The sequence below is a fragment of the Phascolarctos cinereus genome, unplaced genomic scaffold, assembly GCF_003287225.1.
Source record: "Phascolarctos cinereus isolate Bilbo 61053 unplaced genomic scaffold, phaCin_HiC Scaffold_7;HRSCAF=346, whole genome shotgun sequence".
In the NCBI taxonomy this organism is placed as follows: domain Eukaryota; kingdom Metazoa; phylum Chordata; class Mammalia; order Diprotodontia; family Phascolarctidae; genus Phascolarctos; species Phascolarctos cinereus.
Genome location: NW_027556180.1, coordinates 126984024 through 126997767, shown reverse-complemented (window position 1 = coordinate 126997767; position 13744 = coordinate 126984024). Strand labels below are relative to the sequence as shown.

The following is a 13744-nucleotide window of genomic DNA, read 5'->3' as shown; positions in this document are numbered from 1 at the left end:
AGATGCAACCGCTGGTATGCAGGGATTCTCTAGCAGCAGGCTTCCATGTGATTCAGCACTGCTCCCAGTGCGTTAGTGTCCTCCAGTGGCCAGACTTCCTTGTGTGCCAGTGCAACCCCAGGTGGACAGGTGTTCTTTAGCAGTGGACCTCCACATGTTTTAGCAAAGCCCAGAGCAGGCAGGCATCCCCTTGCAGCCCTAGGTGAGCAGGTATCCTCCAGTGGTGAACCTCCTTGTGTCAATGCAGTCCCAGTGAAATACAGAAAAAATCCACCTGTTCTTAGCATATGCCAGACTCCACTACTAGGACCCCAAATCAGTATCAGGTAAGCTGCCAGACCCCTAGAACCTATAGTTGCCAGCATGTGAAGCCCCAGCACACAAACTCAGTTACCAGGACCCTGGCCCGCAGCACAAGAAGCTTGGCATAATGGCCACTGTGTTCCAGTAGGAGAGCTCAACTTTTAAAGCCAGGAAATATGCAAAAAAGAAAAAAAAAAGAGGGGGAGGAGGAAGCAGAAAGGAACATTGAGCATAGAGAATTACTATGGTGACAGAGAATATCAAAACACAAACCCAGAAAAGGACATTGTCAATATACCTACATTTGAAGCCTCAAAGGGAATGAGAATTGGTCCTAAGCCCCAAAAGCCTTCTTGGAAGACCTCAAGGAGGTTTTTAAAATCCAAATAAGAAAAGTAGAAGAAAAATTGGGAAAAATAAATTAGAGGTATCCAAGAGAGAGTCAAAAGCTTGTAAAAGGAGGCACAAATATTGACTGAAGAAAACAACTCCTTAAAAAATACAACTGGTGGCCCTAGTGCCCGCTTCCCCACCATGGCAGCCAGGGACCAGGCCCAAAATCTCAGCACATCCTTCAACCAGCAGCTCAACTTCAACACCAAGCCCTTCATGCCCAATGTCCACACCATTGAATTCATGCCATTCTTGTGGGACCAGGTCTAGCAGCCACCGCCACTGCCACCCAATGAGATAGTACCAGAGTAGAGGCCCCTCTGGCTCTAAGGAACCTGTGGAACCTTCTCAAGAGGAACAGTTAGTGTTGTATGAAGTTTCAAATTCTACTGTTAGCGTGGAAGTTTCAGAACCTGTTGAACATGGAGAGACAGAAATGTACCCAGAAGAATCATGGGAGCATAAAAAAGAACCTAATGAAATAGAGCATGGGGGTGGCTTTTTGGGAAACAGAGGGCTTCCAAAGGAAAGTGCCCCAAAAATGATGAGGAAGAGGAAGAAGAAATGCCAAAACCTAAATCTGTGGTAGCACCACCAGGTGCACCTGACAAAGAATATGTAAATGTAGATGCTGGTAAATCACTACTGGAGGACAAATAACGTATTTGACTGGGATGGTTGACAAAAAACAAACAAACAAAAAAAAAACACTTGAAAAATATGAACAAGAAACTAAAGAAAAAAACCAGAGAAACTTGGTACTTGTCATGGGCCTTACATATAAATCAGGAAGAACCAGACAAAGGTAAAACTGTAGAAGTGGGCTCTGCCTACTTTGAAACAGAAAAGAAGCACTTCACCATCCTAGATGCCCCCAGACAGAAGAGTTTTGTCCCAAACATGATTAGTGGTGATTCTTAAGATGATCTGGCTGAACTGGTAATCTCTACCCTGAAAGAAGAGTTTGAAATTGGATTTGAAAAAGGAGGACAAACAAGAGAACATGCCATGTTGGCAAAAACAGCAGGTATAAAACACTTAATAGTACTTATTAATAAGATGGATGACCCAACAGTAAATTGGCGCAGTGAAAGGTATGAAGAACGTAAAGAAAACTTGGTGTGATTTTTAAAAAAAAGTTGACTTCATTCCCAAAAAGGACATACACTTCATACTCTGCTCAGGATTGACTGGTACAAACCTTAAAGAGCAATCAAATTTCTGTCCTTGGTATATTGAGTTACCATTTATTCCATATCTAGATAATTTGCCAAACTTTGACAGATCAGTTGATGGACCAATTAGGCTGCCAATTGTGGTTAAATACAAATATGGGCACTGTGGTCCTGGGAAATCTGGAATTGGGCTCTATTTGGAAAGGACAGCAGCTTGTGATGATGTCAAACAAACTCAAAGTGGAAGTTCTTGGAATCTTTTCTGATGATGTAGAAATTGATTCTGTAGCCCAGGTGAAAACCTCAAGATTAGCCTAAAGGGAATTGAAGAAGAAGAAATACTTCTAGGATTTATACTTTGTGAGACTAATAATCTTTGTCATTCTGGACTCACATTTGATGCCCAGACAATGATTATTGAGCACAAATCCATCATCTGCCAGGTTATAATGTGGTGCTGCACATTCATACCTGTATCAAAAAAGTCAAGATAACAGCCTTAATCACTTTGGTAGACAAAAAATTAGGAAAAAAAAGACATGACCACGTTTTTTCAAACAAGATCAAGTATGTATTGCCTGTTTAAGGATAGCAGGAACCATCTGCCTTGAGACCTTCAAAGATTTCCCTCAGGCGGGCTGTTTTACCTTAAGAGATGAGGGGAAGATCATTGCAATTGGAAAAGTTCTGAAACTTGTTCCAGAGAAGGACTAAACATTTTTTTTGATGACTCTGCACAATACTGTGAGGAAAATTGACTCTGCAAAAGCCTACTTCACACCATCTTCTCTTATTTTCTGCCCATTGATAAACTTGTACCCATATTTTGCAAAGACAAATTTTACAGCAAAAGTCCACATTATGTCAGCTTTCTCATAGTGAGAGCTCTACTATGCCACTGTTGAATTCCCCCCAAAGTTTTTTTTTTTCTCCTCCCAAATTCTGCTTCCTTGGACAAATCTGGCAATAGCTTTGTAAGTGATGATGTGGACATAATTGGCTACGATAATGAAAACCTAAAGTAATTTTTCATTTTTAATTTTCCCCTTAGGCATATTTAGACATCTTTTTTTTCCAGGCAGATCATTCAGAGTGTTCAAGTGTGTGTGTGCACAAGTCTCAAAGACAACCACCATATTAATAAAACATTCAATTTGAAATCCAAAAGAAAAAAAATATTTGACCAAATAATAAATGGGGTACAAAAATCTACTGAAGAGAAGAACTCTTTAAAAAGGTAATTGACCAAATGGAAAGGGAGGCACAAAAATTTATTGAGGAGAACTACTTAAAAAATAGAATTGTCAAGGTGGAGCAAAGACAGCACATTGACAGAATGAACTCTCCTAAGCTCTCCCCCAAATCCCTTCAAATACATCTAAAAAGTAAATCTGAACAAATTCTCGAGTGGCAGAACCCACAAAGAGACATAGTGAGGTAGATTTCCAGTCCAAGACAACTGAAAGATCAACAGGAAAGGTCTGTTGCACCAGCCTGAGAGAGGAGATTCCAGTGTACAGGTTGCAGCACAGATGCTGCCTAAGCAAAGCTGGAGCAGGCCTCAAGGGACTGAATCACCAACAGCAGTGGGAGCTTCCAGTCTTCTCACACCACAGACAGCTTAGAAGGTTAGTGGTAGAGGTCTGTCAGAACTGGGTGAGAGAGAAGCCCAGTCCAGCACAGGGCTGCAGGACATTCCAATACAGCCCTGACACCACAAACCAGAAGCAGGCCTTGGCAGCAGCAGCTACAGTAGGACCTATTAGCCTACAGACTGAATGTTTGAAAGTCACCTATTTTGACTTCTGGCAGCCAAGATGGTGGAGTAATCAGTGAGTCAATCTCACCCTCCCTTATTCACCTTGAAAACTCCAGAGAATGTTGCCCCAATAAAAATCCTGAAATAGTAGAGTCAGCAGAAAGACTAGATACAGCAGTGTTTTTAGCTCCTGAGGCTAAAGGGGTTAATGGGAAAGGTCCCTCTGAAGGGACAGTATAGGAAGGGAGGTGTCCCAGCAAGCTAGTGGAAAGCCCCACATCAGCAAACCAGTAACCAGGCCCCTCGCCCACAGCATAAGAAGGCTTGGACAGTGCATCCTGTGCCCCAAAAGCTGAGATAAACTTTAAAAGCCAGAAAAAGGCACACAACATGAACAAGATGAAACAGAAAAACAATGACCATGGATAAGTATCTTAGTGACTTGGGAGGATCGAAATACAAATTCAGGAGAGGACGAAGTTGTCAAAATACCTACATCTGAAACCTCAGAATGGAATATGAACTGGTCTTAAACTAAAAAAGCCTCCTTGGAAGAGCTCAAGAAGGATTTTAAAAATCAAATAAGAGAAGTAGAAGAAAATTTGAAGAATTCCTTTAAAAATACAGTTGACAAAATGGGAAAAAAAACATTGAAGAAAACAACTCCCTTAAAAGTAAAATGGGCCAAATGGGAAAGGAGGTACAAAAGCTGACTGAAGAAAACAATTCATTAAAAATTAGAATTGGGCAGTTGGAAGCTAATGACTCTATGAGACATCAAGAATCATTCAAACAAGGGCAGCTAGGTGGTGCAGTGGATAGAGGACCGGCCCTGAAGTCAGGAAGACCTGAGTTCAAACCTGGCCTCAGACCACACATGACACTTTACTAGCTGTGTGATCCTGGGCAAGTCACTTAACCTCAGTTGCCAAAAAAAAAAAATAAAAAGAATCAATCAAACAAAATCAAAAGAATGAAAAAATAGAAGAAAATGCAAAATACCTCATTGCAAAAACAACTAACCTTGAAAATAGACCCAGGAGAGTTAATTTAAGAATTATTGTTCTACCTAAAAGCTATGGTGAAAAAAAAAAGAGCCTATATAGCATCTTTCAGGAGATCATCAAAGAAAACTTGTCACTGAAAGAATCCACCAATCACCTCCTGAAAGAGATCCCAAATTGAAAATGCCAAGGAATACTGTAGCCAAATTCTAGAATTATCAGGTCAAGGAGAAAATCCTTCAAGAAGCCAGAAAGAAACAATTTAAAGATGATGGAACCATAGTCAGGATTTTATGCAGGTCCTAATAGCCTCTATAGTGAAATATGGAAGGGGTTGGAATGATATTCCATAAGGCAAAAGAGCTTGGATTACAGCCAAGTATGAACTACCCAGCAAAACTGAATATAATCTTTCAGGGGAAGAGATGGACATTCAATTAAAGAGAGGACTTCCAGATTTTGATGATGAAAAGATCAGAGCTCAATGGAAGATTTGATCTTCAAATACAGGACTCAAGAGAGGCATAAAAAGATAAACAGGAAAAGAAAGAAAAATGTTATTCAATAAGGATTAAGTGTTTAAATTCCTACATGGGAAGATGATACTTATACCTTTTTAGAACTGTAGCTTTATTATGACATTTAGAAGGGCTAAACATAGACAGAGGGGGTGAGTTTAAGTTGACTTTGATGTGATGATAAAAAACCTAATGATGTGGTGAAAAGGAACTATAATGGGAGAAGAGGAAAGAAGGACACAGAAAAGGGTAAATTATATCACATGAAGAGGAAACAAAGACCTATTAAAGTAGAGGGAAAGAAAGGAGGGAGGCAAGTATTATTTGAAACATCATTCCATTGGATTTGGCTCAAAGAGGAAATAACACACACACTCACTTAAGTATAGAAATCTGTCTTGCCCTACAGGAAGTAGGAGGAGAATGGGGAAAGAAAAGGGAAGGGGTGAATAGAAGGGAGAGCACAAGGGAGGGAATAAGTAGCAAGGGAAAGGGTAAAGACAAGATCAGAAGCAGAACATTTTTTGAGGAGGGAAAGGGAAAAAGGAGAGAGAAAATGATAAACAGAGTGGGAAATAGGATAGAGAAAAACACACAGTAATCATAACTATGAATGTGAATGGGATGAACTCTCCCATAAAATGGAAGTGGATGGCACAATGGATTAAAAACCATAATCCTACATGTTGTTTACAAGAAACATATTTGAAGTACAGAGATACACACATAGTAAAGGTAAGAGGCTGGAGCAAAACATATTATGCTTTAGCTAAAGTTAAAAAACAAAAAAGCAACCAAGGGTAGCAATCCTGATCTCAGACAAAGCAATAGCAAAAATAGATCTAATTAAAAGAGATTCATAAAAAAACTGCATCTTGATGAAAGGTACCATAGACACTGAAATAATACTAATACCTAACATATATGCACCAAATGGTACAACATCCAAATGCTTACAGGAGAAGTACTGGAGTTACAGGAAGAAATGAACAGCAAAACTAAACTATTGCGGCACCTCAACTTCTGCTTCTCAGAACTAGGTAAATCTTTCAACAACAACAAAAAAGAAAGAAACAAGAAAGAATTTAAGACAGCGCATAGAATTTTAGAAACATCATGTATGGTAGATCTCTAGAGAAAAATGAATAGGAATAGAAAAGAATATACATTTTACTCAGTGGTACATGGCACCTACCCAAAAAATTGACCTTGTATTGGGACACAGAAGCTCAAAATCCAATACAGAAAGGCAGAAATATAAAATGTGTCCTTTTAGATCACAATGCAATAAAAATTCCATGTAATAAAAGGCCATGGGAAAATAGACTGAAGATTAATTGGAAACTAAATTATCTAATCTTAAAGAATGAGTAGGTCAAACAACAAATGACAGAAAAAATCAATGACTTCATCCAGAGAATAACAACAATCAGAAAATATACCCCTGTTGTTCAATATGTTACTGGAAATGTTAGCTTTAGCAATAGGAGAAGAAAAAGAAATTGAAGGAATTAGAATAGGCAAAGAAGAAACAAAGCCATTACTCTTTCCAAATGATATGATGAAACACTCATGGAATCCTAGAAAATCAAGTAAAAAACTACTTGAAATAATAAACAACTTTAGCAAATTTCCAGGATATAAAATAAACCCACATAAATCATCAACATTTCTATATATTAGTAACAAAGCCCAGATTAAGAGAAGAGGAAATAAAATACTTAAATAATCCCATTTCAAAAAAAAAATAAATAGAAAAAGCCATCAATGAACTCAGTAAGAAAAATCTCCAGGGCCAGATGGAATCACAATTGAATTCTACCAAGCACTTAAAGAACAATTAATTCCAATACTATATAAACATTTGGGAAAATATTTGAAGAAAGAGTCCTATGAAATTCTTGTATCATGGAATGATAGATGATATCTAAATTGTACAAACAAAGCCAATGCAACCAAGATTAGAAGGGAAGCAGAAAGCAGGGAAACATTTTTTTTTACGGCCAGTGTCACTGATAAAGTCCTCATCTCTAAAATATACAGAGAACTGAGTAAAATTTAAAAGAATGCAAGTCATTCTCCAATAGATATATGGTCAAAGGATATGAACGAGCAGTTTCAGATGAAAAAAAAATAAAGCTATCTCTAGCTATATGAAAAAATGTTTGATCACAATTGATTAGAGAAATGCAAATTAAAACAACTCTGAGGGACCCTCACACCTGTCAGATTGGCTAACATGACAAAATAGGAAAATGATAAAAGTTGGAGAAGATGTGGGAAAATTGGAATTCTAATGCATTGTTGGTACCATTGTCAGCTTATGCAACCATTCTAGAGAGCAATTTGGAACTATGCCTGTTGCCCACAACCAGATTGTACACCGAACAGTGTACATTCATTTTTCTCTAGAGGTCTACCATACATGATGTTTCTAAAATTCTATGCACCGTCTCAAATTCTTTCGTTTCTTTCTTTTTTTGTTGTTGTTGTTGAAAGATTTATCTAGTTCTGAGAAGCAGAAGTTGAGGTGCCCCACTAGTTCAGTTTTGCTGTTCATTTCTTCCTGTAACTCCAGTACTTCTCTTGTAAGCATTTGGATGTTGTACCATTTGGTGCATATGTGTTAGGCGTGAAATAACTTATGACATGGGCCAGGCGGAGTAGAATTACTGACTCAGTTTGTTCATCTGAGGGCACAGAATAAATAGGGAAAATCTAGCCTAATTTCAAAGAGTCCTCCCTATGAGATACTCCCCAGAACATCTGCTGAGAATGTAACAATCATGAATTTCCTCCTTATCAGGCTTCCTAGATTGGGCTGTAGATTCCAAGGTTTTTCCAGGCGCCTTGGTGCCACCTGCATAGAGGAGTAAATATGTAAATCTAAGGTTCAAAGAGAGAGAAGGAATGTCTCAGAGACCTCAAAATTAGGAAGGAAGTGGGGAGCCATACCACTTAATCAGCGAGCCCTTATCAGACTCTTAAGATCGGCCCTCAACATATGCCCAAAAGGCTCTAAAACCATGCATACCCTTTGACCCAGAAATACCCCTTCTAGGTCTGTTTCCTAAAGGGATCATAAAACTGGGAAAAAGGATTCACATGTACAAAGATATATATAGCAGCTTTTTGTGGTAGCCAAAAATTGGAAATTGAAAGGATGTCCATCAATTGGAGGATGGCTGAACAATTTGTGGTGTATCAATGTAATGGAATATTATTGTTAGGTAAGAAATGATGAGCAGTTGGACTTCAGGAATACCTGAAAAGACTTACATGAACTGATGCTGAGTGAAGTGAGCAGAACCAGGAGGACATTGTACACAATTACAGCAACATCGTGTGATGACCAGCTTTGATAGATTTAACTCTTCTTTGTAATAAAGGATCTAAGGCAATTCCAAAAGACTCATGATGGAAAATGCTATTCACATTCAATGAAAAAACTATAGAGTCTGAATGCAGATCAAAGCATATTTTCTCTTTTTTTTCTTCTTTCTCATGCCCCCCCTTTGGTTCTAATTCTTTTTTGCAATGTGACTAATGTGGAATTATGTTTAATATGATTGTACACGTATAGGCTATATTAGATTGCATGTCATCTTGGCAAATGGAAAACAGAGAGAAGGGGAGGAAATTTAGAACTCAAAATCTTATGGAAACGAATGTTGAAAACCAACAACAAATAAATAATATTTTAAAAATAAAAAAGCACAAATGGTAAAAAGAGTGAAAAAATTCACTGAAGAAAAGAAATCCATAAAATGTAGATTTAACCAAATGCGAAAATGGCCACAAAAGCCTACTGAAGAGAAAATTTCCTTAGAAATTAGAATTGGGTGAGTGGAAGCTCCATGAGTCATCAAGAAAGAATAAAAAATTTCAAATAAGACTTACAAAATTGATAATTGGAAAATAAACTGATCTACAAAAACAGATCATGGATAGATAATTTAAGAACTATGGTCTTACCTGAAAGCCATAATTTGGTAAAATTGAAAATATCCTGGACATCATTTTTCAAGAAATTATTGAAGAAAACTGCCCTGATATCCTAGAACCAGAGGGTAAAGTAGAAATCAAAACAACCCACACACATGTGTGAGTCTGGTATTCCTTGTCAGAGGGATTCCCTTGAATTTCCCATGGCTCAGACGTCCAACTCCCCTCACTGTCATGGGGGTAAAATTTCCTGGGGCTGGGCAGAGTCAGACACAACTGAAAATAAATGATCAACAACAAAAACAAAATGAAGGGAAACTGTCCATGGGGGGATAATAACCTTTTTTATCAAATACTACACATGATAAAGATTGAGTATCTGGGAACTAAAATAAGTATAAAAGACAAAGAGCCATTTCCTAATAGATATATACTCTAGTAATACAGACAGTTCTCAAAAGAAAAATTCTAATGTTAATGATCATATTGAGAAAGCCTACATTGCAAATAATAAGACAAGTGCAAATTTAAAAGAAATCTAAGTTTTCCCTTTGCTCTTTGCTTATCATCTTCACTCCTTTATTCTTATATCCATATCTGACTTAATGAGATCTCTTATTAAGTTTTTTAAGTCATTTTCCCTCTGATATTTCTTATTGCTTTATGAAATAATACCGATTGTAATCTTCAAACTTTAGCTATGAGAATTTAAAATCAAGTTTATATTTTACAACAAATTTGACCATATCTATCATGTCATCTGCTACACACTAAATGAATACTGGCATTTTGGGATGTTTTATTATTTTAATTGATAGACAGCTATTAAACATCCTTATGAAGCAATCATATTCTTTGATAGTGACTATTCTTTTATTCATTTTCCAAGTAGGAATATCACAAACTTGAGTAGGGTCAAGTTGGAAATTTCTTAACTTTATGCCATATTGTTTTCCTTATTTTTTTTTAACAATTCTTATACACTGGTATTGATTTTCATCTTTCCTCTAAGATCCTGATGACTTCATTATGTACACAAAGTTGTATTTTGTCTACTAGAATATATTACTTCATTAAAAAGTTATTTGATTGATGTGAGCTGAAGAAATATAGTTTGATTGGTATAGTCCCAGTTCTTGATTTTAGCCTTTGCTGGAATGATATTATTAAAGTTTAACTTTCCTAAATCCTATTTTTCATTCTCACCATTCTGCTCTACTTTCCAGCCTATTTATTAGGTAATTCAGAAAATGTCTTAATTTTTTTGGTCTTCCAGATAAAAGGGCAGTCTTAACTGCCCTTTTGGCAGTGTTATACAATGTTAAATTGGTGTTATACAAGCTCTCTGTCTAAAATAATACAAAAGATTAACTCCTGGTCATGTGGCCTTAACTGTCTACCTTGCTGCCACTGTCCACACACACACACACACACACACACACACACACACACACACATACACACACACACACACTGCTCCCCACTGTTACACTGACTGTCCCTATTAGCAGTTTCCGCCCCCCCCCATCATTCCTTGTGAGTAGAAATGATTTCTGTCAAAGCTGTTTCTCTGTGGGATGACACTTTTCATCTGAACTTAACTGCAATACAGTTCTCTTCTCATCCACTGATGTTTTAGTCTTCTTCCCAAAGCAAGTATATTGTAATACATAGATGTAGAGCTTCTGTATTTTCTGCAAGCATTTATATCTCTCTTTTTTATTATTGTTTAAGTGAGATTTCCACATATTTTTGCCATCCTCCTCTATAATCACCTTTTGATTGATGTCACAGAGTTTTTAAATATATATTGATTTAATGAAAATGAGTGTATTAAAATAATACAGTGTTTACCTATTCACTTTGTAAGAGATACAATAAATTCATATGAACACTGAAATATTTGATATTCAAATTTCCCATTGAAACAATTTTTCTTTATTTCCCTTGGATGCAAAATAAGTCATCTCTATAAATCTTTCTATTCTACTCGTAAAGTAGAATCATTCATCTATAAGTATTATTTCCTTCAAATTTCATTTAGCAAGAATGATAAACCTGAAGTGGCATCATTTCTCCAATGGTATTTCCATTCATTGTCTAAATCAGTGTTTGTAAACTGTTTTTATCTACTTTATGCTTGAGATTGTCTTTCTTCTTTTACTGCCCTCTGTCATCATCATTACTTGCATCATCATCATCAGAGGTATAGGACTGAAAAGTATTTTCACAATTTTATTTGTCTGAAGAAGGTTATCATAGCATGGCTATCCTCAAGTGGCCAGCCTAATAATTAAGAGGCTGACCATACTTAAGCAGATTGGTCTTCTCAACATAGACAAAATTTGTTGCTAGAATTTTATTTGAAGACTTTCCACCAAGTTAGAATCTTCTAGATCTGGCTTCCTACTAACATGACATTTCAGAATACACTTCCGTTCCACTTATTAACAGAAATAATGTTTTTCTCAACTTTTTTCTTAACTTTCTTAACTGGAAAATTGAAAAGAACAGAAATTAATAGTTGCACCTATTCTTTTAGGATATTTTACTGACATGTTTTCAGGAAATGTTCTTGGAGCTTGCTTCCTTAAAGAGATAAACCCCCGGTATCAAAATATAAGGTAGCTATAAAACAAGGTAACTCAAAACAACCTCTTCTTTCACAGTAGTATTTTTCCCTTTAAAAGAAGTATGGGAGGTAGCAAACATTATTATAATAAATCATAATAGCTTTTTATATGAAATAAACTATAGTCTTAAGAGGTTAGAAACCTGTAGTTTTGTGCTTTGTTTGTTTTGTATTCTACAACTGTCTAATTTTATGACCTTGCACTCAGTCTTCATGGATTACAGATTGTTCATTCATGATATTTTGTGTGATTTCTAAATCAAGCATTCTACCATTTAAGGTTTAGTAGCCTAAGTGCAGGTAATTTTTGAAGTGAGTGATTCAAATATATCTATGACTTTATGACATATAGAAGGGCTTCTGTTTGAGTTTGTTGGTTTAATTTTGGAATGGTAATTATATATGAGTGAGGTGGCTCCTAAAGTAATACCATTCAAGACCAGAAAAGAAGAACACTCACTTTGTATTTTTGGTGACATAATTCTAGAATCCCAGTAAATTAAAGATCTGTATTAATCAAGATTTATCATTAACCAATTATTTCAAATTTAGATTTTAGCCAAAACAAAGTCATAAACTAAGGCTTTAAATGTTTGCTATATTAGACTGTGGAATACCTAAGAAAGTTGTAGTATGTGAATGCAATGGAATTCTACAACTCTTGCAGGAAAACATAATGACTATGAAGAAAACAAGAGGACACAGGGCTTAGAAGAATTTATAAAAAAGTAAGTGCAACCAGAAAATAAATATGCAGAAAGACTGGTATAATATAAAAGGGAGGGAAATGATGACAAAATCGAAACTGAATGTTATGAAGCTACATTAACGACACAGGCCCAAAGAAGAGATATGAGGATGTACATTCTTCAGATGAAATATCTGTGAAATGCTTAGTAACTGTGCACTAGTTCTTGGTACATAGTAAGCGTGTAATAATTGTTTCTTCCATTCTCCTACCCTTCCTTATTTCATACCCTGAGCTTTGAAAAAATACCAGATGTGGTTTATGATGTGTTGTTTAATTTTGTTGGACTGTACTTTTCCTACTTTTTTTTTAAATTATGGCTATCTAAAACGAGTGAGAAGGAAAGGAAAGGATATATTTTGAAATAAAGGTGACATAATGGATAGCTGACATTTTTCTTCAAGACTATAATTAGAGTTTATTATTTTTGGTCAACTACCTATACTCTCTTCCCTTAAAGGTTCCCTTCAATTGATATTTTAAAACAAGATAATTTTTAAAGTTTGTATCACAGTTTTCAAAGTTCTTTCTGAAATGTTTGCTCAAAATACTAGCATTTCATTGAAACATTTTTCATGCCATATACATAAAGTGCTTGCCATCTACTGAAATGTTTCAGTACAGGGCATTGGTGTCCCTCTCATTTATCAAGTATTTGACAAAAACGTTCTGACAAATATTTTATTCATTCAATTGTTCTTTTTATTGGTTTGCTACAGCTGCTACTAATCATTTATCAAGGGCAGAGCAAAGTTATAAATGATAAACAGAAATAATTGACAAAATTAGAAAAAAACTGCTAACATTCAAATACATTTCTTATGTAGCAAGAAATATGTTTTTTTTCATGTAATTGCTATCATGAGGTATTTAAAAAAAACTTCCCAAAATATATTGTAATTAATATGTGCAGGAACATGCACACATATGGATATGAAATTATAGCACTCTTTTAGGAGACACATTAGAACAGTCAATAGAAGATAAACTTCATGCCTATTTCATAGGATCATAAATTTATAACTGAAGGGATCTCAGAGGCCATTAAGTACCATCCATTCCTACTATACAAAGGAAGAAACTGAGACAAAGATGAAGTATCTTGCCTAGTGTCACAACGCTACAAACTGCCTGAGATGGGATTCAAATCCAGGTAGTTCTGACCCTAACTCAAGGGTCTTATCCACTATTTCACAATTTTAATTAATTAAATAGATTTTTGTTTCACATTTTCCATTCATATATAATTTTACATTTGCATACAACT

At 36.0% G+C, this 13744-nt stretch overlaps 1 pseudogene; it reads left to right on the top strand.

The window, feature by feature from the left end:
* The first annotated feature begins 837 nt into the window (after nt 1-837).
* On the top strand, nt 838-2585 carry LOC110200138 (eukaryotic peptide chain release factor GTP-binding subunit ERF3A pseudogene; annotated as a pseudogene).
* The last annotated feature ends 11159 nt before the right edge of the window (nt 2586-13744 follow it).